At 36.7% G+C, this 14,813-nt stretch overlaps 1 long non-coding RNA gene across 1 annotated transcript in view; it reads right to left on the bottom strand.

Moving 5' to 3' along the window:
- LOC132363706 (uncharacterized) overlaps positions 1–14,813 on the bottom strand; it is a 490,033-nt gene that overhangs the window by 255,847 nt on the left and 219,373 nt on the right. The window lies entirely within an intron of this gene.

The raw sequence follows: 14,813 nt of genomic DNA, 5'->3' as shown, positions 1-14,813 counted from the left end.
CAAAGAAGAATCTGAATGAACAGACCCTGCTAAGTCTCCTCCAGTTTACTACACTTACCTCATACTCTTTGCCCTATCATATTTCTTACAACTGTCTACTGCTCATCAAACCTAGCATAAAAACACTTAATTTTAACCATTTCTTCAGTCTCCATTTACTTATGAAGGCTCCTGTGTCTCAAAAAACTTATGTGAAATAAATCTGTATGCTTAATCTGCCTTTGTCAACTTAATTTTCAAACCCAGCCAGGGACCCTAATAGAACCAAGTAAAACGTTTTACCTTCCCTACACTCTTATACTTTAAAGTTTGGGGGCCACTGGTTTATTGAAACCTTCCTTCCAGCACACAGGTTTTTATAATCTTAAAACACACTGAAGTTAAAATTTTAGTTCTTCTTATCAAAGAACCATCTCCATGAGTTGGTTTTTGAGTATGGTATGAAGAGGTGCTCGTTAGGTTGGCAACAAATACAGTGGATCTTCAAAAGGCTTGGAACCTTGCACAAAAGAAACTAAGTACAGGGCATTTTTGGATTCACTTCAGAGGATTTTCTTCCTAAACCAAAAGCAAACCAGAATGTATTTTATTGTGAAATAGATGTACTGTACTGGAAGAATTAGTGTTTTCAGAGAAAACAGGTCTTCTGTTAGTCATATTAATTTATTAACTGTTTCCTTAAGATTTTTCTTTCAAAACAAACTTTTACTGTCCAGTCACATGTTTTCAATATTAAATTTAATTAAATCACAAAGATTTCTAATCATATAAAGAGAGAAACACACACACAAATACACATGCACACACACATAAAATGAGGTAGAAGAAAATTTCAAAGGTCATTTTTTTCCCTGATTAAAATTCATAATAAAATTACAACAGCTATGTTTTTCATCAAGGAAGTATTTAAGCAGCTAATTTTTATATAAATATATTCCATGCTAGTTCAATAAATTAGAAAAAGGCGCATAATCTTGTTAAGATGCAATTCAGAGGGAACTGTGGGTGGATAGCTACTAACATGTGAAAGCAGTGAACGAATGCACTGAATAAATAAACCCTATAAATTACTCACAGCTAAACAACAGAATTTAGATGATTTTGGTGAGACCTTAAAATATTTCTAACATGCCAGGCAAATTTCCTTTTGCATATCTCAATGGCAGTTGAGTTCCACAGCAGCTTGAGAATAAGGGACAAGATCAGGAACCTGTGACAAGGCCCTGCCCTTATGCCAAAACTTGATATTCTGATAAGCTTGTTAGTGTCTCCTTCAGAAACACCACACAAAGGACTGCAGTTCCTAGGGAGCATCCAAAGACAGATATAGTGGTAGTTGATTTTTTTTCCCTCCTTAATTTTTTCTTATACTGTTTTTTTTCCTCAAAACCAGCTCAAATTTTTATGAGTTATATTTATTTCCACCAACCACTTAAAAAAGAAATCCTTAAAACTACAAATTGCCACTCTTTCAGTTTTGGTTTTGCCATCAGCATTAAGGACAAAGGGAGCGTACGTCTCTCATTTCTCATCTGGAAGGCTTGTCTTGAGAATTTGGCCTAACAAAGGTACTTAGATAATTTCATCTTTCACATGTAACATCAAGACCTTATTGAGTTTAGTTAGCCTAAATGAATAAAATTACAATGGAGGAGAGGAACCAGTAATAGGAAACATCTTTAGAAATATTCTAGGTTTCACCCCTTTTCATGCTCAATTCTTTAGTGATTGCTTGTCACTAGAAAGTAGGAAGAATGTGTCTTATTCTTATGTCAATATTCCAATATCAATTTCCATTTAATAATGCTAAAGAAAAAACTACAGTAGAGCTATTTTTAAAAAAATAGTTTTATTTTGAATTCTCTGAATGTTTATTTATAAGATGCATGAGAGGAAAAAAAGGATTATAAAGGGGGAAAGTTTCTCACTTTTGGAAGATAAACTGACTGTGTTAATTGCTGACTGTCATAGAATATTTTTAGTAAGTAATCTTGATGTCATAGGCAAAAGATCTTAGTCAAACTGTGAGAAATGGAAAGATAATTACAGATTTTTCAGCAAAGGGTGCTTGGAAATTAGAGCATAGCTGTCTCATAGATGCTGTCCTTAGGTGATCATAGTAGTTTGGAGTTTCTTTCAGATAAACCTGCCAGTAAAGGCAGATTTTGCTTTGTTTTGTCTTTTGTTTCCTTTATCAGCTTGGAAAAAAGATTAACACAATCAATGTGTGTAGTAGCTAAAACATTATAATAGCACTTGGAATGACTATAAATTCCATAAAATTCTGATGCTTTCTATGGGGCTTATGAAAAGGAAGAGTAGCCTTAAACAGCAATATAAGTAAACAAGATTCTGATTATTCTAAGAATATTTTGTAGTCACATATCTTATCAGATGCTTGACTGAGTTTAATACAAAAAGGTAAAAGGAATCCAAATACGTCTAGTATGTCTTATTCTAAATACTGTTAATTTGATTTTCCTGGTTGATCATTTCTTAAAGGAAAAAAATCTAATTTATATGTAAACTGAAGTGAAAAAAATATTTTTATGACAAAGTACAACTGCCTGTATGCTATAGTTGTCCTTTATCCTGAAATTCCTGTCTGAAGCTATATTAGAAATGGCCATTTTGGAGAGTTCAATGGCCCTCCTACAATTTGCTATAAAAATAACTCATTTATTTAAAAAAAAAAACGGATTCAGCACCTACTATGTGCCAGGACAGTGCCAGGCATTGAGGGTAACAATGTGAATAAGGCAGACACAATCCCTGATTTCAGGGAGCTTACAGTTACTGGGGAAGGTAGGCATCAATTAAATAAACACATTTTTAGGACAATATTTCCAGAATGCATGACCGCAGTCCATGCCTGCCACCAGAGTTAGCACTGAAATCACAACTGAGTGGTCCCTCTGGAGCCACAGAACTATCAAGTACCCTTCAAGGTGGGAAACAAAACATGGAAACCTTCTAACTTTGAGTATGTATGGTGTCTGCTGATTCCCACATGTAGAAGACCACTTCTTGATGAAAGCTGCCATGCAGAACTGAGACTCTTTAGTTATAAAAACCGTTATTCAGCCAAGTCCCGTGAGGAAAGTGTAGACACAATATTTTCTTCCTCATCTGAGAAATCTGAGGGGGATTGTTAAAACTATTCCCAAGATACTTAGTACAATTTCTCTTCTGGAGAGTGAGAGCAATAGGTTCAAGTGACAGCAATGAGGCACCTTGGCCATGGTAAATGTGAGATTGAAGAAAAGTGAGAAAAAGAGCTGCAATTGTCTCTTCCCACTCCAGCTTGCTACCTACAGAAAAGCAGAAGAAAATAGGACAGTTGGGGGCAATTTTATCTGATGAGTCACATAACAGTAGAATTTAAGGAGTAAAAGATTAATCATAAGTAACCAAAGGAACTAGAATCAGAATCTCAGAGATATCTGCACGCCCATGTTTGTGATAGCACTATTCACAATAGCCAAGATATGGAAACAATGTAAATGTTCATCAAGAGATGACTTAATAAAGAAAATATGGTGTATACATACAATGGAATATTATTCAGCCTTAAAAAAGAAGGAAATCCTGCCATCTGTGGCACCATGGATAGACTTGGAGGACATTATGATAAGTTAAATAAGCTAGTCATAGAAGGACAAATACTGCCTGATTCCACTTATATGAGGTATCTAAAATAGTCAAACTCATAGAAACTGAGAGTAGAATGGTGGTTGCCAGAGCTGGGGAGGGGAAATGGGGAGTTGCTATATGTATACAGCTATATAACTACACACTATGGGTATACAGTTTTAGCTATGCGACATGAATAAGTTCTACAGATTTGCTGTGCATCATTGTACCTACAGTTAACAATACTGTATTACACACTGAAAATTTTGTCAGAAGGGTAGATCTTAGGTTAAGCATAGTAAGAAAGAAAAAATAAATGGGATGAATGGATAAAAGAACGAATGAATAAAAGAAAACACTTGGGGAAAAAAAAAGATTAACCTGAATCACCAGTCTCACCTCACTTCTTCCACTCCCTCTACCAGAAAGTAGGACTGAAACCTAGCAGACAGCTGAGTTTCTTTATCTTTTCTTTGTGAAAGCAAATTTTTATTCCCATTGAACAACTTCCTCATTCTTTTATAACATTTCATCCTTTTCTCTGGCAGTCAAGCCATACAGCTACAAAAAATGCCTGGGTTTCAGGATCTCACCTGAGCATTTAACTTGTCCTGGTAGGTCTAGCAAAGATAAGTGAGAGTGAGTAGTGTAGGACACACAATCCATATCTCTACAAGGTATTCTAAATTTCTTTTTCCTGGATCTAGGTGGATAACCAGAAAGTTATAAGCCTATGTCTCACAAAGTTAGTTTAGAAATTCTTCAATTATGGTTTAATGTTATGTCCATTTTTTAATCAAATGTTGATATCAGAAATAACCACCCAAATGAAGAACATTTTGTGATTTCTACAAAGTCACTGTTGAAAACATTGTCCACTGCATTTATTGGTGTTTTTAGTATAAGGTCACACACATGGACACACTGAGTAATATACTGTTCCCAAGAGAGGTACTAGTCATGCTGTTCTTGGCTTTCCCTAAAGTCTCAGACAAGGTGCTAGAAGTGACCCAAACACACTGTTTACTATGTAGAACCATCCTTTCCTAGGCCTTGGCAGTTGAAGGATGAGAAAATATAACAGCACAGAGTTTGGCCCATGCTCAGAGACTACTCTCAGCTGATCTGTTCTTCTGGAAGAACAAACGAACTATTCTTTGAGGTGTTCAGAAACATAGATGGCAGAGATCCTTCTTCAAAGTTCATCCAGTATTGCTAAGACAAATGAAAGTGTTTACTAAACAAAATAATTGTACCCATAGAGAGTATCCATTAAGCTACTTAGGACTTAATCCTCCAAAATAAAGAGTGAATGAGTAACAGCAACCCTTCCCTTATAAATAGCCTGGCTTCACATGCTTGCCTGGCTGTGGCCAGGATCCCTGCCAGTGCAGAGCAAGGGTTCTCAAAGGGGTGAGTGAGAACGCTGAAAGGGCAGTTGCACAGGTATTTACCCACAAACTGGTTTATTTTTCTGTTTTTTAAAGAGATTCTCTTAAAAGGGACAAAAAGACATTTCCTCAATACATGAAGAAGAAGGAAGAAGAGGAGGAGAAGGAGGAAAAAAGTAGCAGCAGCATCAAAGGAAGGAAAAAAGGAATCTGTAGGTAAATTGAAAAGATATTAGAATTTAGAAGCTCTAAATTAGCTATAAAACAATGCACAATAGCCTCTCTAGTTACAAAGCTAAATACAATTTTTAAAAAACTTAAATCCAGGGGCGTCCCTGGTGGTGCAGTGGTTGAGAGTCTGCCTGCCAATGCAGGGCACACGGGTTCGAGCCCTGGTCTGGGAAGATCCCACATGCTGCGGAGCAACTGGGCCCGTGAGCCACGACTACTGAGCCTGCGCGTCTGGAGCCTGTGCTCCGCAACGAGAGGCCGCGATAGTGAGAGGACAGCGCACCGCGATGAAGAGTGGCCCCCGCTTGCCGCAATTGGAGAAAGCCCTCACACAGAAACGAAGACCCAACACAGCCATAAATAAATAAATAAAAATTAAAAAAAAAACAAAAAACTTAAATCCAAGAAATATAAATACCTGAGTAATACAACAATGGCACTATCAAGAAAAGAGAGGTGTCCAAATGACAAGATTCTGGGGAGTTTTTTTACTCTTAAAATACAGATGTTAATATATCTTATTTATTACTCAATTCAGGATCATTTAGACCTCAAGAAAATGAGTAATAGGGTATATTAATTTAGGATTAGATTTGGCTGTGAGTGACATAAAACCCAAAATATCCATGGTCAACAAGATGGAAATTTACTTGCCTTATGAAAATTTAGGAAGTCCAGGGCTAGACTTACTGTTCCAAAATCATAAGGAACTCCAGGATCCTTCTGTCCTGTTGTTTCTATCTTGTGGTTCAAGATGGTTGATCAAGTTCAGTCATATGTCCATATTCCACTTGATGAGAAAAAGAGAAAGGAGAGAAAGAAGGATGCGCTATCCCATTAAAGGACACTTTCTGTAAGTTGAACAGGTTTTTATTTCCCATTGGCCAGACTTTAGTCAAATGGTCCCACCACGTTATAAGGGAGGCTAGCATCCACTTCTGGGTGGCCATGTACCCAGCTAACACTAAGGGTGGGAAAGCTCTATTTCACAGGGAGAAGGGAAGAACAGATAAGGCACAACTCAGTCTTCACCACAACGGGAATTGCTTGTATCTTTAGAAAGCCTCCTAGGTACATCAAAGCAAAATTTATCTACAAGGGATGTAAGCTTGGAAAAATGAAAATAAAAACATTTCCAAAAGATCACACTGGTAATAACTTAGCTCCTGTGTAAGACATTCTGGGACCACGGTAACTTATGGATAGTTGGGAAGAGAGGAGAAGCTGCAACTCAGCAGAACTCCACTGCCCAGGGCTCACTGGGGAGCGTGTGTGTGCAATTATCCCAGCAACGGAAGCTGGCCTAACAAGAAGAGCCAACAGAGTCTGCAGCAGTGTCTAAAGGGTAGGCAAGATCATGCTGGATTCAGGTGAACACTGCTATGAGGAGATCCAATTTAGCAGCTGGAGCACAGTAGAAACTGGTAGAATGTAGTGGTGGGGACATTCTGGAGCCAAAATGGTAGTAGGAATCCATTTAAGGGGCTAAGCTTGACAGACAAAATTCTGTCTCCAGGAAGGTGGGACAATGATTTGATAGGGCACAAGTCAAAAATTTAATCCAGGGGAAGTGAGCACACCACAGAAAGTGCTGGTTAAATGCACTAATTTGCCATTAGTACCAAGGAAAAAGGTGTCACTTAGAGTGAATCTGCTATCCTACCATTATCCTTGCTGATTTCTTTCTTCCTCCACTGTTAAATGGTCTACTTCTGCAAGATTGTTATTTGAGATGTCTAAATATCACTTTCACCAACTTTATGAAATTTTAGGTCTTTTGTAAGATTTGCCATTTTATTGGGCAATCAATTTGCCTTACATTTGTATTTTGACAGATATCAAGAATAGACAGACTGGTGCTGGCTAGTGCTAGATGCTAGCTAGTGTTTTGTGGAGAGAGATGGTTAAGTTTTCAAGTGCTTGGCTTATTAGAGAATATTTTTGTGAAGTGACATCAATGAACATTATGGCTGCAGCAACGTGGATAAAACAGTGCAGAACTTAGATATGAGTAGAATAGCCTATTACGTAAAGACAAGACAGAGGCTCCTGCCCATAGCTGACTCCCAGGAGGTAGAAAGCATATCTGGTTGGTATTGAAGGAGACTCTATCAGTGTCAAAACAAATTACCATAAACCCACCAGCTTAAAACAAAGCCCATTTACTGTCTTACAGTTTCCTTAGGTCAAAAATCTGAGCCCAGTGTGCCTCAACTGCCTTCTCTGCAGTCTGAAGTCTAGAAGTCTGAAGTCAAGGTGTCAGCCAGCCTGGGATTGTATCTGGAGGCTCTGGGGGAGAATAAGCTTCCAGACTCATTCAAGTTGTTGGCAGAATTCAATCCTGTGCAATTTTTGGACAGAAGGCCATGCTTCCTTGCTGGCTTGTCAGCTAAGAGTTGTTCCAGCTTCTAAAGGTTGCCCCATTCTTCGACTTGTTGCTCCTCCATCTTCAAAGCCAGCAACAGTGAGAAGAATCCTTCTCATGCTTTGAATCTCTTTGCCTTCCTCTTCTGCATGTAATGAGCATGGATTTTAAAGTATTCCAAAGGATACTGAATTCACCTAGAGTCCAGGATAATTTCCCTATTTTAAGGTCAGCTGATTCATAATCTTAACTGTATCTACAAAACCCCTTTTGCCATGTAACATAATATAACCATCGTAATAAAACTGGGAGGTGAAAATCATAGGGACCAAAATTCTGCTTACTACAGAGATATAGAAAGATTACCTTATCACATGAAAGTTGATTTACTATCAACCAAATTAGGTTCTAGGACAGAAAACTGGAGGATTTTTGATGCCCATTATAACTTGATAGTCAAGTAATAAAAGAATTAAGAGATACAGATTCATACTTGTTATATATATGCGTATAGCATGAATAATTTGTCGTCTGCATTTTAATTTCATTTCATTTTCTCTTTCTCCACCGTTGCTCAGTGTTTTTACATAACCTTTACAATGACTATTTTAGTGATGCATATTACAGATTCTGCAAAATTTACTTGACAATCCACTAAAATTGAATGATTAAATTGTTTCCAATTTTCCACAGATATAATTTAGATACATAATAAACATCTGCCTGCTAATACATTTTCCCTTATTTTATTTTTATTCATCAACGTGGGTACTCATAGAGGAACTAATGGATAAAATGTCTGATGTCTTTGTTCTTGACCCCTGCTGTGAATGAGAGCACTAATTTCATTGTAACCTTAACAGGGCTAAATATATTTTATTACTTGTTTGTTCCTGATTTAAGTGGTAAAATCTGTGCATTTTGATTTATATTTCTTTGAATATTAGTGACACTGCACACTTTGCCATTGCTCTATTTACTAGATGTCTGAAATGCCTGATCGGGCCCTTCACCGCTTACTATTGAGATCTCGACATCTCAGCCTCAGCATCAGCACCACTTCCTCAATGAAGCCCTGCTACTGGTCTTATCATCCAGTCTCTCCCCATGACTCTCTCGGATCCCATTGATTTATTTCTTTCATTGCACTTACCACTGTATAAAAGTATCTTGGCCATTTAACAAACCATTTTTATTATCTGTGTCTCCCTCTTGGAACTACAATTTTACCTCCATGAGAAGACCATATCTGTCCCATCTTCCAGACAGAAAAGTAGTGCCTAGCACATTATAAATATTCAACAACTACTTTTTATTAACTGAATAAAACTTGAGATCTATGTAACTCTTTTGAAAAAAATTTACTCCGTCATAATTACCAAAATTATTTCAATGACATTTCTTCATTTATGCCATATACATCTCTCCAGAAGAGTATTTCTAAGCTTTTGTTTTGTTTTTCTGAATTCTTTCTTATAATAACTACTGGAATGGCTCAGTTCTGGGGGACCTCAAAAAAAAGGTGAGATGGTGCTGTTTGAATGTCTGTGTCCTCATGAATGCGATTAGTGCTCTTATAAAAGAGATCCCACAAAACTCCCTAGCTTCTTCCCCCATGTGAGAACAGAGCAAGATGGCACCTTCTACGAATCAGGAAGCAGGTCCTCACCAGAAACTGAATCTACCAGGGCCTTGACCTTGGACTTCCCAGCCTCCAGAACTATGAGAAATAAATTTCTGTTGTTTCTAAAGCCATCCAATCTGTGGTATTTTGTTATAGTGGCTCAAATGCACAAAGACAGTTAGAGATGGGGGAGAATATTTTCAATGAGTCAAATAAAGCATTTATATTTATTTTACTATTTTTAGTGTGTGAATGGCCTATGACAACAAGTGGCTCGTTTTCTTGACTGGATGTTCTGGTATTTTTAAAAGAAATTACTTTTGATTACAAATTGTATTTTTATTTGGATAACAGCAATTGTTCAAATAGGACTAGTACACAGCCTAATAAGTATATTCACACATTAAAGTTCTCCAAGGACTAAAGCTATTTTGTGAAATTTTTGTGGCTTTACCAGCAAGTCATTTGAAATGTGTATTTTTTTTCTTACAGGTCTCTATTTCATTGGACCTAAAGTATTGCATGTTTATTCGTATAAAACAAATGCAGTGTTTCATGGCTAAGATTCAATCTCAGATTTCCATCCAGTGGAAAAATATTATATGTCATCAATTTACTATGGGTTATTTATTGTGATAAAATTCTTTGGAACCATAGTTATTATGTCTCCAATATACCTTAATATTTTTCAGAGTTATGAAATGAGACCATGTGATGCCCCAAATATATATTTCAATGTCAGTTTAACAAATAACAAATTATAGGATGCCAATGATTTCTCTCTCTCCCCCCAAATCTTTTTGTGTGTGGGTGTGTGTGCACGCACACAAATACACACACACACACACACCAGTGTCCAGATATTCCTGGGCTTTGATAGGATACTTGCTGCTCCCTTAATAGAATCAAATCCGAAACCACATGAAGAGGGGCAACTAGGGTTTATAGTTCAAACTGCTGGTCTGCTGAGATTACCTATTCCAACTCCAAAGGATATGGGTTTGATGTTATTCAGAATGTACAGAGTTCCTTGTGTATGATGGCAGAAGTAGTATCCATTCAGGGAAAAATTTTTCCAGGTACTCCAAGCTCAAGATGATTAAAGCAAGTTATAAAGCAAAAATATCTAATTGGATATATATGTTTCCCTTGTTATTCCTAGACCTTTAGTGAGCTCCTATTTAAATGTTCTAGCTACCTTGCTACATGAAGACTCTCCCACGACAGTAAACAATGGGACTCACCAGCATCCATTCTGCTGACTCACAGGCATGCAGTTCCAAACCAATTTGGGTCAATGGCATGCATGAAGAGGGTTTCACAGACCTTCTAGAAAAGAAAAGCTACTCTCTCTCTTGCTGGACATTAATAAGGGAACATCTAAACTCAGTGGCCACTGGTAGCCTTCTTGCAATCATAAGAAGGGGAACCCATGATAATATGAAGTTGATCCTGAAGGTGACAGAGTGGAGGAAGAATATCAACCTGGATACTTGAAATGACATAATTTCACTTCCTATCACATCATGTCTGAAACCTTCTCAACTTCTGGACTTCCAGTTAAAATGGGGAAAAAATACACCTATTTTTAACCACTTTGAGTTGCAGTTTTCAATCACTTTCAAGCTAAAATATATAAATGATATACCAACCATAGTGGACATAAGGGGCAATAATGGTTTTCTTATAGGTTAAGCAGAGATTCAATGTTGTCGTTGCTCACCCACCTAGCCACAGTGTAAGCAATAATATTCACAGTGACCCTGACATAGAATAAATCCTTAAATAACCAAGACAAGTTAATTTTTGTAGAGTGTAATTTTTTAACCCATAGGTTCAGTAACTTAATTTTTAAAGAAGGTGTAGTTGGTATTGAAAGGAAATAATGCTTGATATTCCAAGCAAATGTTTAGCTCTGGTGGTGCCAGTGGGTTACAGACCCCCATGGGTAAAAAAGCCACCTTCATTCACCTGGGCCGGGATATTGAATGACTCAATTGCTACAAGCTAAAATATCAAAGGGTAAGCAACAGAGAAAGATCTTTAATCGTGTGTGTGTGTGTGTGCGTGTGTTTTATTTATTTTTTTTTAATTTTTTTTTAAAGTATTTATTTTCATTTTATTATTTATTTTTATTTTATTATTTTTTTATTTTTTGGCTGTTTCGGGTCTTAGTTGCGGCACGCGGGATCTTTCGTTGTGGCACACGGGCTTCTCTCTGGTTGTGGTGTGCGAGCTCCAGAGCGTGTGGGCTCAGTAGTTGCAGCACGTGGGCTTAGTTGCCCCACGGCATGTGGGATCTTAGTTCCCCGACCAGGGATCGAACTCACGTCCCCTGCATTGGAAGGTGGATTCTTAACAACTGGACCACCAGGGAAGTCCCCACGTGTGTTTTATTTTAATGTCAATCAAGCAAAAAGGACAACATTGCACAGATGGGGAGAGAGGGTGGGAAACAGGAAGCAAAACTATCTCTGATGTTCAAATGTTGTTCTTTCTCTCACTTAGGGAAGCAACAATGTTGAGAAGGAAATATTCAAATACGTGTAGTGACCCTTTACAAGTAGCTGGAATGAGCACAAAGAAAAAAGATTCTAAAACTCTATTTTTGCCATCAAGTGCAAAAAAAAAAAGAAAAAGTTTAGCTAAAGTTCAAATTCATAACCTAACATAATAACACCCTTAAAAAGAAATAGTGTGATGAATGTGCACCCTAAACGAGAAACAATTTTAAATGCCTGAACTGTTTTATAGTTTTATTGTAGGAATGTTGCTTGCACCTGAAATCAAGCTAAAGAACCAGCTTCTAATTGGGAAAACATTTTAAACACAATTCAGTTCTATAGGTATTAGAGGTCTAGGCAAATAACTTTAATATTCTTCATGCTGGGCTATCTAATAGAGTCTTGTTAAATGGGGATTTTATTGAAAAAGGAAAGCCTACAAAATAAAGTTCTAAATAAGAATTCAAAATATTGCTTAAAATGTATCCTTTCAGCTTAGATCACAAGTACCCCTTTTCCTTATTTTGAAGCAGCTTTATGTATGTATGTCATCCAGGATAGGCGAGAGAAAGCAAGGAGAGTAATACTGATGTTCATGTCAGCAGAATAGGGTTCATCAAGGCTGAATGAATTCATTATTTATTTAACTCAAATCCAAAATCTCCATGGCCACTTCTTCAGCTTCTCCTGGCTCTCAGTGTTTCATTTTTCAACTATATATGTTAAGGAAAACACTGTCTACAACTAGTTTTAGAGATTACAAGAAATAATAAATATTATAGTTCCCTTGTTAGGTAATAAGCAGAAAATAAAATTAAAATAATGAAATAACATAGACAAACATGCTGACAAAAATTTGAAGGAGATCACAAAACCTGAAAGGAATACCTGCGTAAGTTGTTTAGCTGTTGGCAGAGCCACGAAGAGAGAAAGAAGGAAATAAAGTGCTACTGTTCTGAGATGTCACTGGTTTCTCTCTAATCCTCAACATTTAGTTAAAATAAGCTACACCATCAGTGAACAGCCAGACACCCCCATATGCAATTTCAGGTGTCTGATCTTATCTTAGGTCATGCAATTATAATCCTTTGTCTACCTACTGTTACAAAGTTTCCTAATCAGTCTGGCTGCCTCCAGTCTCTCTTCTTCCATCTCTATACTATTCAGATGATCTATCTAAAATGCGTGTCACTCACCTACTTTTAAAACTGCAGTGACTTTCATTGTCAAGCGCTTTAGAATGTAATACCACATTCTCTGTTATCTTCCCTTACCTAACTTCTTCAGCTTCATCTCCTACCACTACTTGGTCACACTTAATATTTTATAAATTCCAAATTAAGTGCAAATCCCCACGTCTGACCATCTTTTATGCCACTTAACAATGCTGGCCATGTCTACCCAACACTTGACCCTAACTCTTCCTGGAAAACTTTTGGATGCTTCTATAGATGCTTCAAAATTCATTCATGTGTCACAGTTTCTCTGACGCCCTCTTTAGCAAACCCTGCGAGATAAGATTTAAGCCTCTCTCAGACAAAAAAATGAAACAACTAACATTTATAGCCTTTATAACCTATAGAAGATACTATATATGCTAAATTCTAGGTTGCACACAGCATTTACATGTTAAATATGTATAGTCATATATTTCAGTGTAAAAACATATCACCATTAGGCTGTCACTAGAGTTAATCATATGGTCCATTGATTGTTGAAATAAAGCTCTACTAATTTTTGTGATGTTTATAATGTCTTGAACAATTTATCACAATATAAAGATACTTGAATCAAAACACTTGCATTGTATAAAGTGATAAGACTATCAATTATTGAGATCAGAATAACAGAATATTAAATTCTTAAAAGAATCTTCAAGATCATCTCCTATAATCCTTTCTTTAACTGAGGTCCAGAGAGGTGAAATGAAATGCCCAAGATTAGGCAGTCAGTTAAAAGCAAAGTCAACAACAGAATTCTCATTTTCTGAACCTTATTCTGCCTTACTCATCTGGGGTCTGGGATACATCTGATCATATAACCTTCCTCCAAATGCCATCTTGGACCACACTGCCCAGCTCCTTATTCCTACTCCTTTCTTAACTCTTCCTTAGCTTTCTCTCAATGAGGAATGCCCAGCTTAAAACTTTGTGTTAAGTGAATGCAGTAGTATTTATTAAGACTATTTCAGCATATGTAAGAACATACAAAGATTTTCTCAGATACATTCTCTGTGTTTACTTTGATGAAGGATTAACTATCTTCGCAGGATTTTCTAAACCTCATAGTCATCTTAAATCAAGACTCATTTGTTACATGTTACAAACAAGGAACTAGAATCAAATATAAGAGGTTTACAAGTTGAATGTACTATTTCTATTTCTGCGAGTGTGTATGTGGGGCGTGTGTGTGTGTGTGCAATTTACTTTTTGAGTAGGAAACGCATTTTACATTCAAGCTTTTAAAACTATAAAATGCAATCTCTCTTCTAACCTCCAGTCTACTCAGCTCCCATCCTCACATGCAACAATATATTTAGGTTTTAACTAGGGATATTCTCCCAGAGATCATATGCTTTTATATGCATGTATGCACGTGCACATACACGCATTTTCTTTCCACTAACAGAGTGGTAAGTACTATAATACTGTTTTTTTCACTTTGCTATTTTTGCTTAATTGTTTTATTCTTTTTTCTGTTGCATAATATTCCACTACATCAGAATCTATTTAAACCGGTCCACAACTGGTTGACAATTAAGTTGTCTGAAATACTTTGTTATCACAATGAATAAATTTGTATAACTTCATCCCACATATAAGTGAGTAAATCTATAAGATAAGTTCCCAGAAGCTGAAAAGCTAGGTTAAAGGGCATAAGCATTAGCAATTTTGATAAACATGTCAAACCTCTCTCTGTGGGAGTTGTACAACCTTGCATTTTCACAGCAATAAGTGAGAATGCTTGGTTGCTTATACGCCCTTGACTATGTAGTGTGTCATCAAACTTGTGATTTTGTCTATCTTATAAGAGAACAGATGTTATCTGTTATCTGTTAGTCTTCT

The sequence above is a fragment of the Balaenoptera ricei genome, chromosome 3 (assembly GCF_028023285.1).
Source record: "Balaenoptera ricei isolate mBalRic1 chromosome 3, mBalRic1.hap2, whole genome shotgun sequence".
NCBI classification, from domain to species: domain Eukaryota; kingdom Metazoa; phylum Chordata; class Mammalia; order Artiodactyla; family Balaenopteridae; genus Balaenoptera; species Balaenoptera ricei.
The sequence above is the reverse complement of the archived record's forward strand: the minus strand, read 5'-3'. Positions and strand labels throughout refer to the sequence as shown.